The sequence below is a fragment of the Stigmatopora argus genome, chromosome 23, assembly GCF_051989625.1.
Source record: "Stigmatopora argus isolate UIUO_Sarg chromosome 23, RoL_Sarg_1.0, whole genome shotgun sequence".
NCBI lineage: Eukaryota > Metazoa > Chordata > Actinopteri > Syngnathiformes > Syngnathidae > Stigmatopora > Stigmatopora argus.
Window position 1 is genome coordinate 1,673,632 of NC_135409.1, and position 16,467 is coordinate 1,690,098.

General features: G+C 51.3%; 1 long non-coding RNA gene across 1 annotated transcript in view; it reads left to right on the forward strand.

Moving 5' to 3' along the window:
- The first annotated feature begins 7,059 nt into the window (after positions 1 to 7,059).
- Positions 7,060 to 16,467, forward strand: part of LOC144069098 (uncharacterized) — a 36,789-nt gene continuing 27,381 nt past the window's right edge. Inside the window, exon 1 of the long non-coding RNA XR_013298387.1 lies at positions 7,060 to 7,284. This is a non-coding gene — a long non-coding RNA (uncharacterized LOC144069098). The remainder of the gene's footprint in view (positions 7,285 to 16,467) is intronic.

Sequence of the window (16,467 nt, forward strand, 5' to 3'; positions counted from 1 at the left end):
TCCAAATCAAACAATCAACAGTCCTCGGATCCAGGGACTGGGTGAGATGTTGAGGTTCCAAGTCAACAGTCCTCGGATCCAGGGCAAAACAATTAAACGTCCTCGGAGCCAGCTGCAGGGGGAAGTGACCTTCGAGTTTGTTCCGGTAACAATTATAGTAAGCGTTTGTCAAGCTTATAATGATTAATATTTCACACACACATAATGATTATTATTCCACACATACATATAATGATTAATATTTCTTCAATGTACGCACATATATAATAGTACCCAAAATAACTCCAACACATTGTTTAAGAAAATTTATAGAAGATGATAAACAAACTACAAAGACAATGTAAAGTAAAATTCTTTCAAAATGCCACTAAAGTTGGTTATTTTGCAAACAACTGGTTTAATTTGTAACCCGATTCTTATTATTGAGTGAATTTGGAGTCCTTGATTAGTATACATTTAAAGTTACGTGATGTGTAAGGGCACAGTTATATAGCTCAGCTTAAAATATTAATCCGAACATGGGGAGTGTTGGTTCAATTCTATTAAGAAATATAAATGTATTCATTTGTTTCTGAATGTTAACTGATGTGAATATAACATGTACACTGGTGAGAAGTAGTGAATTTGCATATGGGGAAGCCAGTCTGGCTATTTATTACAGTAAAATAATGAGGGAAAAATGAATGAAACGGTGTCCTGTTACAAAATCAGTAACCGACAAGCCAATGTTTTTCCACTGAAAATGCCTTTGCTAACTTTACCTGTTTTGGGTCTGAATCTGGGTGCAGTAAATGTGACATGGTGTTCCCATGTTCCAAGACAAACTGCACCACTGATTCCACATTCTGACCTATTGTGGTGATGTGGTGCAAATAAATTATATAACTCCTGTCAAAAAGAAGCAGGGCCCCGTGCTTTGGTTTCACTGCTCTTACCAGTATCTGTTTTACATCTACAGTCGAGGAGATACGATTGGCGTCTCAGAATTTCGGTGCGGCGGCTGGCCTCTCTCAACAACGTTGAGCCTCATGTTCCGACTTACATTGGTGCAATTTGCATCCCAAGAGGTGTACCAGATGAGCATTGGTTGGCTAATCAAATTGCAGCAGGTTGGGAGTCTATTTTTCTTTGGGTTACTCCAAATAAAATATGGATAGGATAAACAACATCCATTACAATGTCCAAAAACTATTATACAGAGCAGGGATTTGTAGCAATGAAGAAATAGCTGCCAGCCACCAGTTTCATGGCTTCCCAGGACCGCAAACCGGTTGATATGCTTCTGGCAGAGCAAGGAGGCGTGTGTACAATGTTTGGAGATCAATGTTGCACCTTTATTCCCAACGACATGTCACCCGATGGGTGCCTAACCAGAGCTGATGAAGGCCTGCAGACCCTGAACCAGAATGTGAAGAGAGATTCTGGAGTGGAATTGTCCACCTGAACATATTGGTGGGATAAGACCTTCGGCAAGTGTGAAGAATTGGCTTTCTCTGAGGTGATCTCAATGGACTACTTTGGCATTGTGTGGGCATTGTCTTATCCCCTGCTTATGCTCTTTGTTAAGTTGACTTATAACCACGGCAAATGTGCCTGCAAATTCCAAATTGCAAGAAGTGTATCCATTTATTAGACAGCCTACGGGTGACGGCATTGATGTCCATGACTGTGATGAATATTAAAGTGAAATGGACACCTACTGTAGCAACATGTGTTCATGAGCCAGGGTCAGGCTGACCTTAAAGATACTAGACGGTGCCGAGGCGATGACAAAGAATGGCAGATGTCCTTCACGGTCGCACTATACGAGGTGTGGGAGTGGCTGGTCCGGCGGGCGTCCGCGCCGGCCAGAGACAAGGCGAGGGCGGTCCGGCAGGCGTCCGCGCCGGCCGGTGACGAGGCGTGGGCGTGGCCGTTCCGGCAGGCGTCCACGCCGGCCGGTGACGAGGCGTGGGCGTGGCCGTTCCGGCGGGCGTCCGCGCCGGCCCGTGACAAAGTGTCTAGGTGGGCGGTCAGGCGGGCGTCCGCACCGGCCTGAGACAAGGCGTAGGAGAGGCCTATCCGGCGGGCCTCCACGTAGGCATTTGGAGAGGAGTGGGAGTAGCCGGTCCGGCGGGCCTACCCGCTGGTCTTTTAAGTGCTGGCCAAGCCCCCTGCCCTTAACAGACACCAGAATCTTCGAACGGTCATCGGGCACCTAACCCTGGCTGCTTGGGTGGGCGCCAGCCCCCTCGGCCGGGAGGGACGGAGAGTCGCTCTCGCCGTCGCCGGCCCCCTCGTCCAGGGGCGCCGGTGAGTCGCTCTCGCCGTCGCCGGCCCCCTCGTCCAGGGGCGCCGGAGAGTCGCTATCGCCGTCGCCGGCCCCCTCGTCCAGGGGCGCCGGAGAGTCGCTCTCGCCGTCGCCGGCCCCCTCGTCCAGGGGCGCCGGAGAGTCGCTCTCGCCGTCGCCGGCCCCCTCGTCCAGGGGCGCCGGAGAGTCGCTCTCGCCGTCGCCGGCCCCCTCGTCCAGGGGCGCCGGAGAGTCTCTCTCGCCGTCGCCAAACCCCTTGTCCAGGGGCCCCGGTGCGTCGCCGCCGCTTCCGGGCGGGCAGGATGGAACCTGGCAGACCGGGACCGTGCACCCAGGAGCCGGGCTGGCCGAAACCGGACAGGATGGAACCTGGCAGTCCCGGGACCGTGCACCCAGGAGCCGGGCTGGCCGAAACCGGACAGGATGGAACCTGGCAGGCCCGGGACCGTGCACCCAGGAGCCGGGCTGGCCAAAACCGGACAGGATGGAACCTGGCAGGCCCGGGACCGTGCACCCAGGAGCCGGGCTGGCCGAAACCGGACAGGATGGAACCTGGCAGGCCCGGGACCGTGCACCCAGGAGCCGGGCTGGCCGAAACCGGACAGGATGGAACCTGGCAGGCCCGGGACCGTGCACCCAGGAGCCGGGCTGGCCGAAACCGGACAGGATGGAACCTGGCAGGCCCGGGACCGTGCACCCAGGAGCCGGGCTGGCCGAAACCGGACAGGATGGAACCTGGCAGGCCCGGGACCGTGCACCCAGGAGCCGGGCTGGCCGAAACCGGACAGGATGGAACCTGGCAGGCCCGGGACCGTGCACCCAGGAGCCGGGCTGGCCGAAACCGGACAGGATGGAACCTGGCAGGCCCGGGACCGTGCACCCAGGAGCCGGGCTGGCCGAAACCGGACAGGATGGAACCTGGCAGGCCCGGGACCGTGCACCCAGGAGCCGGGCTGGCCGAAACCGGACAGGATGGAACCTTGCAGGCCCGGGACCGCGCACCCAGGAGCCGGGCTGGCCGAAACCGGACAGGATGGAACCTGAAAGGCCGGAACCGTGCACCCAGGAGCCGGGCAGGCCGGGACCGTGCACCCAGGAGCCGGGCAGGCCGGAGCCGGGCAGTCCGGAGCCGGGCAGGCCGGAACCGGCAGGTCGGAACCGGCAGGCCCGCCGGCACCGGAAGCCTGGCTCGTGGCTTCGGCACGGGTGCGACTTGCGGCCCAGGTGGCAAAGGGAGTATTTTGCATGGCTTAGGCACAAGAATTTGGGAAGCTTGGAACGGCGTGGTCGGGCGAGGCGTCTGGATGGGCTTGGGGGGGCGAGGCGTCTGGACGGGCGTGGTCGGGCGAGGCGTCTGGACGGGCATGGTCGGGCAAGGCGTCTGGATGGGCGTGCTAGGGCGAGGCGTCTGGACGGGCGTGGTCGGGTGAGGCGTCTGGACGGGCGTGGTCGGGCGAGGCGTCTGGACGGGCGTGGTCGGGCGAGGCGTCTGGACGGGCGTGGTCGGGCGAGGCGTCTGGACGGGCGTGGTCGGGCGAGGCGTCTGGATGGGCGTGGTCGGGCGAGGCGTCTGGGCGGGCGATGCGTCTAGTCGGGCGATGCGTCTGGACGGGCGTGCGTGGTTGGCCGAGGCGTCTGGACGGGCGTGGTCGGGCGTGGTCGGGCGAGGCGTCTGGACGGGCATGGTCGGGGCGAGGTGTCTGGACGGGCGTGGTCGGGCGAGGCGTCTGGACGGGCGTGGTCGGGCGAGGCGTCTGGACGGGCGTGGTCGGGCGAGGCGTCTGGACGGGCGTGGTCGGGCGAGGCGTCTGGACGGGCGTGGCCGGGCGAGGCGTCTGGACGGGCGTGGCCGGGCGAGGCGTCTGGACGGGCGTGGCCGGGCGAGGCGTCTGGACGGGCGTGGCCGGGCGAGGCGTCTGGACGGGCGTGCTCGGGCGAGGCGTCTGGACGGGCGTGGTCGGGCGAGGCATCTGGACGGGCGTGGTCGGGCCAGGCATCTGGACGGGCGTGGTCGGGCCAGGCATCTGGACGGGCGTGGTCGGGCGAGGCGTCTGGACGGGCGTGGTCGGGCGAGGCGTCTGGACGGGCGTGGTCGGGCGAGGCGTCTGGACGGGCGTGGTCGGGCGAGGCGTCTGGACGGGCGTGGCCGGGCGAGGCGTCTGGACGGGCGTGGCCGGGCGAGGCGTCTGGACGGGCGTGGCCGGGCGAGGCGTCTGGACGGGCGTGGCCGGGCGAGGCGTCTGGACGGGCGTGCTCGGGCGAGGCGTCTGGACGGGCGTGGTCGGGCGAGGCATCTGGACGGGCGTGGTCGGGCCAGGCATCTGGACGGGCGTGGTCGGGCCAGGCATCTGGACGGGCGTGGTCGGGCGAGGCGTCTGGACGGGCGTGGCCGGGCGAGGCGTCTGGACGGGCGTGGCCGGGCGAGGCGTCTGGACGGGCGTGCTCGGGCGAGGCGTCTGGACGGGCGTGGTCGGGCGAGGCATCTGGACGGGCGTGGTCGGGCCAGGCATCTGGACGGGCGTGGTCGGGCCAGGCATCTGGACGGGCGTGGTCGGGCGAGGCGTCTGGACGGGCGTGCTCGGGCGAGGCGTCTGGACGGGCGTGGTCGGGCCAGGCATCTGGATGGGCGTGGTCGGGCCAGGCATCTGGACGGGCGTGGTCGGGCCAGGCATCTGGACGGGCGTGGTCGGGCCAGGCATCTGGACGGGCAATGCGTCTAGTCGGGCGATGCGTCTGGACGGGCGTGCGTTGTTGGGCGAGGCGTCTGGACGGGCGTGGTCGGGCGAGGCGTCTGGACGGACATGGTCGGGCGAGGCATCTGGATGGGCGTGGTTGGGCCAGGCGTCTGGACGGGCGTGGTCGGGCCAGGCGTCTGGACGGGCGTGGTCGGGCGTGGTCGGGCGAGGCGTCTGGACGGGCATGGTCGGGGCGAGGCGTCTGGATGGGCGTGGTCAGGCGAGGCGTCTGGACGGGCGTGGTTGGGTGAGGCGTCTGGACGGGCGTGGCGTCTGGACGGGCGTGGCGTCTGGACGGACATGGTCGGGCGAGGCATCTGGACGGGCGTGGTCGGGTGAGGCGCCTGGACTGGCGTGGTTGGGCGAGGCGTCTGGACGGGCGTGGTCGGGCGAGGCATCTGGACGGGCGTGGTCGGGCGAGGCGTCTGGACGGGCGTGGTCGGGCGAGGCGTCTGGACGGGCGTGGTCGGGCGAGGCGTCTGGACGGGCGTGGTCGGGGCGAGGCGTCTGGACGGGCGTGGTCGGCCGAGGCGTCTGGACGGGCGTGGTCGGGTGAGGCGCCTGGACTGGCGTGGTTGGGCGAGGCGTCTGGACGGGCGTAGTCGGGCGAGGCGTCTGGACGGGCATGGTCGGGCGAGGCGTCTGGAAGGGCGTGGTCGGGCGAGGCGTCTGGACGGGCGTGGTCAGGCGAGGCGTCTGGATGGGCGTGGTCGGGCGAGGCGTCTGGTCGGGCGATGCGTCTAGCTTTCCACTTCTCCCTGCGGCGCGGCGCTCGCCGCCTCCTCCGGGAGGAAGGCACAGCACAACGGTCGCCACGTGGTGGCCCATTGTAGATGGCCAGCCGACAAGGTGAAAGACCTCGCTGCTGCGCCTCCCCAAGAAGACAAGATGGGCGGTGTTCAAAACTCCTACCTGAGCCTCCCCGCCGGTGGAGGCTGGGGATTCTCCCTCCATTGAGGAAAAGACTCGCTGGAGTTTGAATTCAAATAACTTGGGCGATGAACTGGGGGTGTCGGAACTTGGGTATCATGACTTAGCTGTGCTGGCAGCCCAGTGCGACGTGTTGAGCACAGGGTGGGTTTAAAGGTGGATGGAGGCTCGGAATTACCTCCTAGTCGGGATTCCTCCGCTGCCAGAACGTCTCTGAGGTGCCCACACCATGGCGTGTCCATTATAAACTCCCCAAAAGATTTTGGGGTGCTTCTCGCTGAATCCATGTGGTCGGGGGGCTTCGAGAAGGGTGGCTGGTGTCGACGAGAGCGTCGGCGCGAGCGTGGGTGGCCTCCTGCTGGGTCCATTATGGTCGGATCGTTCTGTTACGATCGCGCCGCGACGACGCGGCGCGATCGGGAATGGATTAGGACCCAGACGATGGAAGCAGGAGTGGAATCGATGCAGTTAGCTTCAAACGACATCTTTAATAAATCAACTGGGATCTACAAATCAACAATGGCTTGGAACTAAAACGGCAGCATGCTGGGCGCATGCAGGAACAGCAGTAACAATCCGACAATGGTACTAGGACTCATTGATCTTTAAATACCAAAACAGGAAGTAATCGGCAGATTGACTGCAGCCGCTCTCTCTGACGGTACGCCAGGAGGGACAAACGGGCCGCTCCTGACATCAATAACCACATCCTGAAAAAGAAAAGCATTGAAAGCCCAATTTTGTGTCATAATAAGATGTAGTAAAATACTTCCACTAGTAAAACGTAGATCCCAATGTCGCAGGAGTTCACTGAGAAGATCAAAATCTCATTAATTTGAAGTGCACCCATTGGAAATGTGATGTTTTCATATTATCTGGCATATAATAAAATATCTCTCCTGAAGCACCTCTAAAAAAATTCATAAAGGTTTGTTCTTCAAACCCTTGTCATTAAAATATAATGAGAAGTGTTGACATTCCTCCTCTAGAGAGATTTGATGTCCAACACTGCAACCGTGTGGCCAAGCACTGAAACTGCAGTCCATTGCTGCTACGAGCGCTCAGACCAGCTCTGGATGCCTCGCGGCGACGAGGCTGGCTGCTTTCTCCCAGAAACACTTTTTGGGAAGGATTCTTTTGACTTAAAAACTTCTGGGGATGCGTGTGGAATTAAAAAAAATAACTAACAATTGCTGGATAATCGGTTAAAGAAGACGTTTCTAATAAAAAAAAGTGGATTTTCACGTTGATAATGTGGATAAGTAAAATTTGTGACTGTCGTCATCTTGGCGTAATGCTTTGACTGCTTGTGCAAGGCGCATGACTTAGGTAAGTGATCATTAAAACAAAAGTCTGCTCCAAACCTTTCCTTCTTAGTCACATTTCCACCAACATATTGATGCTGCATTTATACAACTTGGTTCATAGTAATAATAATGAACATAATTTGTTGACATTCGTTTGTAGTTGAAGTGACAATATTTGGCTGACATATGAGAGTGCTAACAGATTATCTGTTTCATCTGCCTGTTTACAATAAAAATGTTCATCTTTTGCTAACCACCGCAGCACATACACTATTATTGTATCTCTATTGACCCCCCACCCCACCCCCTCTCGTTTAAATGACGAGTTAAAAGTGAGCACTCTGGACTCAAAGTTTTAAGCCTTCATTTCCGGCCTCAGTTGTCACTTTGCTACCATTTTGAATGGCTTTCATTTTACTGCTTAGCCCAGGCATGGGCAAACCGGTCCTCGAGGGCCGGTGTGGGTGCAGGTTTTTGTTCCAACCAATATAGCACAGACAGTTTAACCAATGAGGTTCCTGCAGAAAACAAGAAGCACCTGACTGCAATCCACTGATTGCACTTGTAGGACACCGGATTGGTGAAAAGGTGCCCTCTCAATGGGAAAACCCGCACCCACTGCGGCCCTTTGTGGAATAGTTTGCCCACCCCTGGCTTAGCCTTTAGGGAACTCCATCTTGAGCACCCCATGTGTCGGACTGTGTTCCTTGCGATCGTTGGCGGTCAAAGACAGTCGATTCATCCATCCGATTGAATTAGCACTGCAGATGAGACTTTAAACTGTCTTGGGGGAATGCTACGGCGGGCATCAATTGTCAACGGAGTCATTTTTGAAAGGCAGTTAACATCGTTGACTCAGAGTCCAGGCGGGCGCACAAAAGCGGGTCGCTGGAACATGGGGGGGCTAGCCGGAATGGGTACTGGCGATAGGCAGCTTTGGTCGTCCCACGTTTGAAAGCGGTCATACCATGTCCCGCACTCGAAGGCGGCCGCCGAGGTTTGCCGCTCGGAGGCGGGCGCCGGGGTTCGCCGCTCGGAAGCGCCCGCCGGGGTTCACCGCTCCTCTTCCCCTGCCGTGGCGCAGGCCGCCGCCATTGAACGGGTGACGTGGTCCGGCCGTCCTCCTCAGCGTCATGGCTGGGGCCTATCGGCTGGATGCAACGTCTACCCTGGCTTCCCCACAGACCTCCACGCGGGGGACCAAGGTAGATGGCCAAACGCGAACCCTAGTAGGGGTTCCCCGACATATTTTCCGGGGAAGCGTTCGGGGAGAAGGAGTCCACATGGAGCCGACACACCAGGGCGCAGCCCGTCAAAAATATAAAAGGGATATTCAAGCTCTGCTCACGGGGTTCATGTTTTGGTGGGAGTATCCTTTCATAATTTGCTTCTGGTGTGAAGGGAGAACAGAACTCAGGATGCAAGAAGCAGAGAAAAAGGCGAGGGAAGTGCTGGTGCACAATTTAGGATTTTAATACAAAAACAATAAACACGGGGACCAAAACTAAACTGGGGGAGACACACCAACGAAGAGGCAAAAACATGACCTACGTGAAGGAAACCAAATGAAACAATAGGTCATAGTCCCACACCAGACATGCCAGACACAGGGGTTTAAATACACACCAATCACACACACACATAAGGAAGGGGAAACCGGAGGGACACAAGGTGAAACACACAATCACCCGGACAGCACACACAGGGAAAAAATACGCACACATCCACCCAAAACCCCAACAAAACGTGACACAAACTCAAATTGCTGTAACAACGCAGCTGACACTGAACGACAGATCAGTGTTTGAACTCGCAATATGTTTTGTAAAACCTACTCTTGTGTGACTGAATAATTGTTACGTCTCTGAGGAGACGTTGAGGCGAGCTTACGAGGAATAGGACCCAATCGCTGGGAAGCAGGCGAGGACGAGGGAAGTAGTGCTCATAATCAGAAACTTTAATAACTTCTTAGAAAATAACAAAGACTTAGGAATCAAATCACAAAACCAAACCGGACTAGAGAAAACACGGGGAATCGAGGAACGAGGTAACGCAGACAAATGACAAGGGAAATAAGGCAGACAAATGCGACAAATGACAGAATAATCAGTGGCGTTTAAATAGACACAACAGGAACTAATTTTGAATTATATGCAGCTGCGCGAGCACAACGGCAAGGCAGGAGGGACAAACAAGAGTAGGGAAACGAACATCAGACCACAGGGATAAAGCAATAGAAAAACAATAACAAGCTAGTCCTAACAATAATGCTTTCAAATCAGTTGTTTCTGCTCTCCTGATAACTTATTTGAGCTCAAATCAGAAAGGCTTTGATGAACAATATCGTCTTCTCGAACAAGGCCGCTGCTTTGATTAGAGCTTGGCGGGGGTCGCATGAATGTGCAACGAGATTGATCGGCCATCTGTGTGTAAGAAATGCACAACCGCTCATTTTTAACCTCCAAGTGTTGAAAACTATGGAAGCTCTCACCTGATTAGTCTCCCTATACTTTTAAAAAACACCATTTTCCAATTCAATCAAGATGGAATAGGAATAGGATGCCATCACAATTTGATGTTATTGCCACCATTTACCGCAGGGTTGTTGCCACAATTACAGCAGCGGCGCGAATCTTGCCTAATGATGCATTTGCACGCGGAATATTTTGGAGATCAAAAAGTTGCTGATGCCAGGAGGCGTCAAAGGCGTGTTTGGTTATTGCGAAGGGACTTTGCAGGCGGAATGAAACAGCGTTTGGCATAAATCGCTCCGAAGGTTACATGAGTTCATATCGCTTCAGGGAGGCCGTGTTCAGATTTCGGCGTGTTGGGTAAAAGATTGCTGCGCACCGCTGTACTAAATTGGGTGGGTCGAATCATAAAGGCGTCGTAACCGGTGGCTTTCCTTTTTCTCTGTGCTAGATTATATAAAGGATGTCATATTTGGCTCAAAAGCTTAAAGGTTTTGGCAGGCAGACAAGGCATCGCTTGAGTGGCCGCGACGAAGCCGCCCCTTGAGACCGCTGACTAACTGCCGGAATCAGCGCCGCGACAGCGTCCATACTTATAAGCAGTGGCGGGCCGTCAGGGCCTTCAAAGCCTTCTCTGCTGGCCTAAGAAATATCTGAATCATTTATTATATTTTGTCCATCAATACTTATTAAATAATTCCAAATTGTCTGTTAGCTTCCTTTCATTGCTTTCCCCCCTGGTTGCACTGCTTCCAGATGTGTGTTTTCATATTGAAGCATTTAACCAATCACATTTCAGCCACATTTGTTGCCAGGGTCAGAAATCTTCCTCAAGGCCTTCACAATTAGTTCTGCAGGCTCTGCTGCATTAAACAAGCGTCAATAAGACTCCAGTATTTGTATTTAATCAATAAATGCTTTTTTCGGCTGGATTTTACCCCATTTTTGGGCAATGTTTGCCGGTATGCCATTGACGTTCATCACTGTCTTTTCCTGGGAAAATCACCCCCCTGGCCTGGTTTTAATGTCTGAAAAGCTCCAGTATTTGTATTTAATCATTAAATGCTGCTAGGAAGTGGATTTTACCCCATTTTTGTGCATTGATTTATTGATTATTTTTAACGTATCGCAGCTGTAGCTGCAGTAGTGGTTTTATAGCCATAACATAGTTTTTGAGGGTGGGATTGATTCGTTGAAGGCACTACGAGAAAATGCACGGACCGCCACTGCTTATAAGCCAGCAAAATATACATTCATACACTCCCAAACTATTCAAAGTCTACATGTTTCCGTGTTCTGAAACAACACATTTAATAACAGCCAAATGGAGAAGCAACGAAGAAATACAGTAAATTGTTGAGTTGTGCCTCAATATTAGATATTAACTACACCATGCAATAAATCCAGTGAAGCAAATGCCATAACACCGTGTACCTTGTAAACATCTTTTATCGCCCACAGATTTCAGATTTATATTTTAGTCAATATATTTAGGACTTGGTGTTAAAGTGGGTTTATAGGTGAAAATAAAACTGAATGTCATTGTAATAACACACGTAAAAGTTTTCAACTTGGGTTTATAGTATGTCTTAATGCTTTGTGTGCCATTTGTCCGAACATGCCCAGAGTCAAGGTGAAATTAAGTATCACACTTGTGAGCGGATATCGGCGCCCAAGCTGAGACGGTATAGAGTTATTAATTGTGTCAGTAAGCTGTAGAATTATTAATAACGACTCAATACGACAACCAAAACATGTTTGTCCTTGTGTCTGAATTGATGGATTTGGCGCCTCCAGTGTGTGGTCATAAAAGCATATAGTACTATCATAAATGATTTGAGGTGTTCTGATGATTGTGTATTGCCACCAGATTTTTATGTTGAGAAAACTTCATGATAAATGCAGAATCGTAATCAGTTGAAGAATGCCTGAAGGAATATGTTATGATTATCTTAAACCATACTTCAGTGGCGGAACAAATGGCAACAGGATCTGGGTGTGATTAGCATCAACAGGCCCCTGCAGAGGAATGGCCTAGGAGGGGAGGACTGCCGAGATTTGAACACTTAAATGCTATGTTATTCTGCACATCTTAAATTTTTTTGTTTTTGTTTTGTGATGGAGTGCGTGCACTGTCACATTTGTTCTTTTGCCTTCTGCAGTCAAAACGGCCCTGTCAATGGCGGCCAGTCAGTTAAAAAGGAACCATAAAATGCGCCAAAACCAACAGGAAGTAGCCTGAAAATAACCCCAAATTAGCAGAAAGCGACCCATGAACAGGAAGCAAATTCCCAAAACCAATAGGTAATGATCGAACATTTTTAGGCAGTGTCCTGTAAGTAGAGCTGGGCAATATGACAAAAAATGTTATCACGATGAAAACAAAATTATCAGTTTATCGATAACTACCGTAATTACTCGAATATAACACGCATATTTTTGCTATATAATTAATTCCAATAGTTGGGGGTGCGTGTTATAATCAATAACTAAAATAAATTACACCACCAAAAAACCTTACAAACACCGTACGACTCGTACTCGTAAGGGGGATCATAATCATTTATAAGGGCAGTTATCGGCAGAGGTTGACAGGTATGAAAGAGTAAATGTATCTCACATATGGGCATTTACAAAAAATAACATAAAAAAGTTGGATGAATTTAACCCATTTTAACGCAAATTAACAAGTTTTAGATTTTTGCTACGTTTTCAGAACATTTACATAGAAGGTAGTGTACATTGCTTTTACTTGCAAATGTTGCATGCAAATAGGATTCAGCACTGGAATTGTCAACCAACTCTTTCAGAATGTATTAAGTTGCTCTGAATGTGAAAAATCAAGCCATTCTTACTTTTAGTTGGGGTATAATTCCAACGACAATCACTTGACGGCCAAAGGGAAATGACACTTTAAACCTGGTTTAAATCAAAAGACCAAAAATTTCAATTCTAAGTTTTTTTTTTAAACGAAAGGTGCAACTGTAGGTTTATGTTGGATTTATTATGGAATGTTTCTATGTGTTGTAAGCATTTTTAATAAGTAATAAGGCTATGAATTAATTCATGATGATATTATAGCATTTTAATAACTTTTGTATAAGAGTGTCTTTAATTTGAGACTGGGACAAACTCGAGGTCACCCTGCTGGCTCCAGCTTGTTGACATAACACCTCAAAGACTGTTACTGGGAGATAGACCTCGCAACCCAGGCACCCAGATGCAAGTTCGCAATGATCTACGAAGGACTCATAAATTGTTTTGTCTGGGACGCCGGCAGTTTACCTTATAAAGAAATGATTATGCTTACTGGTGCAAATTCTAATGCCGTTGTTTTGATTTACGATCCGGCTAAGCTTATACAATTGTTCAAAACAGTTGAGACAGTTGTTTTTGCTTATGCAATTGTTTAAATCAGATTATCTTTGAATGTTTTGGTTATGTGCCGCTAAATGGACCGAAGAGTATGCCGCTGGTCGGAATCCTCTTGCGAACGAAGACGCGTTGGGAGTGATTTTCCTTGCAAGTTGTAAGCAGTTATGTTGAAAGATGTCTTCCAATTTTAATTAAATATTACTAATAATGATTTAAGGGTATTACTCATTACTAATAATGATTTAAGGGTATTACTCATTACTAATAATGATTTAAGGGTATTACTCATTACTAATAATGATTTAAGGGTATTACTCATTATTCCAACAGTTTATTTTGACAGTGATAGATGTCCAATCCATGTGAGCTGGGGGTCTTTTATGGCACCCAATGTTAATAATGTGCATTTTCGGTTAATGTAGGTAATTTTGCACTACAACAAGAACTAAGGTTGTACTACTACTTAATGTCCTCATTGTGACGATTTTCTAACAAATAAATTCTGAGGGAGTAGAAAAAAGAACCCAGATTACCTGGTTTTTGCCCTTATCATGCTCGCAACCAATCACCATAGCTTTAGTTTGCTGTCGTAAATGTCAAGCCAGAAAATTAGACCATGGCTCTGTTCTGTCTGATCAGGAAAAGGTCAAAGCCAGCGTTGCAGGTAGACTTCATTGGATTGAAATTTCTCCTGAATGAGACAAAGTTGAGGGTTTAGTAAGATACAAGTTTGTAAGAAGTCCCAAAATCTGTATTCCTCTCCTTATATGTAAGCTGTCGCTCAGCGGCAGCAATGCATCGAACGTCGACAATGATTTACGCCTTGGCGCCGTTCCTTTGACGGATAGCCACATTACCGCCAAGCATGTTACGCCTGACAAACGATGACGGTAAATGGATGAGGCTTTTGGCTTCGTCAGGTGTGCAAATGTGGTAGATTCTCTCTGAGGGACAGTATTTCATGCTCGGGAGCAATGTTCCCTCAAATTTTTCGTTGGTGTGGGCAGAAAGACAACCTCCCTGAGCGCACTGAGTACCAGTGTGAGCGACATCATCGGTACTCGGATGATTCGCCTAAAGACGTTTCGCCGACGGACGTTTGACAGACGGGCAGGTCGCCGAATGGACGTTCGGCCAAACGGAGGTTGCGCCGAAATGGGATTCGCGCGCTCGCCCCGCCCCCGGATCGTGTGTGTACAAGTTTTTCAACCTCGGCCCGCGGGCCATATATGGCCCGTTAGGATTTTGAATCCGGCCCGCCGCCGGCGTTGTGCAAATTATAGTAAAAATCAATGTTAGTCCACCATCAATGGCAGCCCGGGAATAAGCACTCTTGGGCGGGCATGGCAGCCCAGGAATAAGCACTCTTGGGCGGGCATGGCAGCCCAGGAATAAGCACTCTTGGGCGGGCAGATGTAGCAGAACCGAGCCGTAAAATGACAGCAATCGGGTCAAATCCATCCTAAAACAGCATTTAATGATTAAATACAAATACTGGAGCTCTTTGGACATTAGAACCGAGCCCAGGGAAGTGAATTCCTCGGTAAAATGTCGTGATGATGTCGCGATGGAGGCAAAAAAACGACCATATACGTCCATTCGCCAAACGTCTCAAAATGCTCTCAAATTCGGTCAAATCCAGCTGAAAACAGCGTTTAATGATTAAATACAAATACTAGTACAGTGGTACCTCGTCATACGACCGCTCGTCATACAAAATGCTCGTCTTACGAGGGAAATTTCGATCGAATAATTCGCCCGTGATGCGGTCAAAATTTCGTGATGCGACCAAGCCAGGTGGCCATGGCTTTTTTTTTTTGCATATATTTCGTGTATAACAATATTTACGAGCACCGGATGAGTTATTCAGACCAGGAAACGCACAACGCGCATGCGCAGGGAAAAGAGGGCTTTCTGGGTAATGAAGTATACTTGTGCACACAACGCCGACAGGCAATGGCACTCAGAATAAAACTATACCCACAATCAATATGTGGGTAAGCTCACCTGCTGCATTTCCTGTTATTTTTATCTAATGCGAGGAGTATTATATTACTTCTCGTTGGCTGCTCATAAGAACATCAGGGGCACTGGCTGGCAACAGCATCCCCGGTAGCAACTCTATCATAGGCGCCGTTCGAGGGGATGCGAACACAGATGCTACAAGCTAAAAGGAGCCGCTAGGCAGCGCCCCCGAGGCTCCCATGAGCATTGGAGCGATCGCTGATAAAAGACTGTTGCTCGTTGGCTGCTCATGGGAACGTTGGGGGCACTGGCTCGCGACTCCCCGCAATAGCATCCACGGTAGCAACTCTATCATGGGTGCCGTTCGAGGGGATGCGAACACAGATGCTACAAGCTAAAAGGGGGCCACTAGCCAGCGCCCCCGAGGCTCCCTTGAGCAGTGGAGCGATCGCTGATAAAAGACTGCTGCTCGTTGGCAAGTGGTCGTGCGTTATCCGATTGTGAGGACATTTGTGTGCATCATTTTCGGAATATTTTGAAGGGAATAGTACGACAGCAAACAGCCCATCGATAGCGAACGTAAGGGTGGAGTGTTTGTTCCGTTTACGAGTGCGTTGTGTGGAAAAAACCCGAAGCCCCCCGCCCCTTTTGTGCCCCTCTCCCCTCGGCGAAATCCGCCCAATTTTAGTTAGATTAAACACTTTATTTCTATTAAACCACTAGTTATGTGTTACTTTGTTAATAGATGAGGAATTAGAAGAAATAAAACATTTTTCCAATCCAATATCCTGTTTTTGGTGTTTTTTCAGAGGGCTGGAACGAATTAAATTTTTTTCCATTCATTTCAATGGGAAACGTCCGCTCGAGTTACGAGAACCTCGTCATACGATCTCAGTCTCGGAACGGATTACGCTCGTATGTCGAGGTACCACTGTATTTGTATTTAATCATTAAACTAACAAATACTAGTATTTGTATTTAATCATTAAACACTGTTTGAACGAACGTTCATTCGGCGACCTGTCCGTCTGTCAAACGTCCATCGGCAAAACGTCTTTAGGCTAATCATCCGGTCACGACATCATCATTGCTTGCTATGGGCACACCAGTATCACACCTGCCACAAGCAGGTGCATGTCAATGTTCCCTCTAATTTTTCATGTAAAACATGCTGTAAAACACGAAAAACATAAGAGTGGACAGCGCTACTGCCACTGGCTGCCGCTTAAACGGCGCCATCATGGGGAAAGGGGTAAAACAAAGGGATTTTATTTACTGCGCGGCATATGATTGCTGCTGCCCAGAGAAGACGAGAGTAGTGCGCAATTGCGCACGCGCGCAGCTTAGAGGTAACATTGCTCGGGAGTCTCATTTGGAAGCTGCTGTGTCAGAGC